A 309-nucleotide genomic window follows, 5' to 3' on the forward strand; every position below is an offset into this window, starting at 1 on the left:
GTGTATAGGAATGCAAGGGATTTATGTGTGTTGATTTTATATCCTGCAATTTTACTATATTCATTGATTAGCTCTAGTAATTTTCTGGTGGAGTCTTTAGGGTTTTCTGTGTAGAGGTGCCGGGGTCCAGCCCCAGTGGATCCAGGGAAATTCGAAGGAGAGACGGCTTCGGCGAATACACTGGCTTTAATTAGATATTAATTACAGATATCAAGAGTAATAGAATAAGGATAGCTCAGTGAGAAAATTCAGTGGAGAAAAGAGGCTGAGTAGCTTGCTTTATGCGGAAAACCAATAAAACTTCAAGAC

Source organism: Bison bison, unplaced genomic scaffold, assembly GCF_000754665.1.
Source record: "Bison bison bison isolate TAMUID 2011002044 unplaced genomic scaffold, Bison_UMD1.0 scf7180017863424, whole genome shotgun sequence".
Taxonomy (NCBI): Eukaryota; Metazoa; Chordata; class Mammalia; order Artiodactyla; family Bovidae; genus Bison; species Bison bison.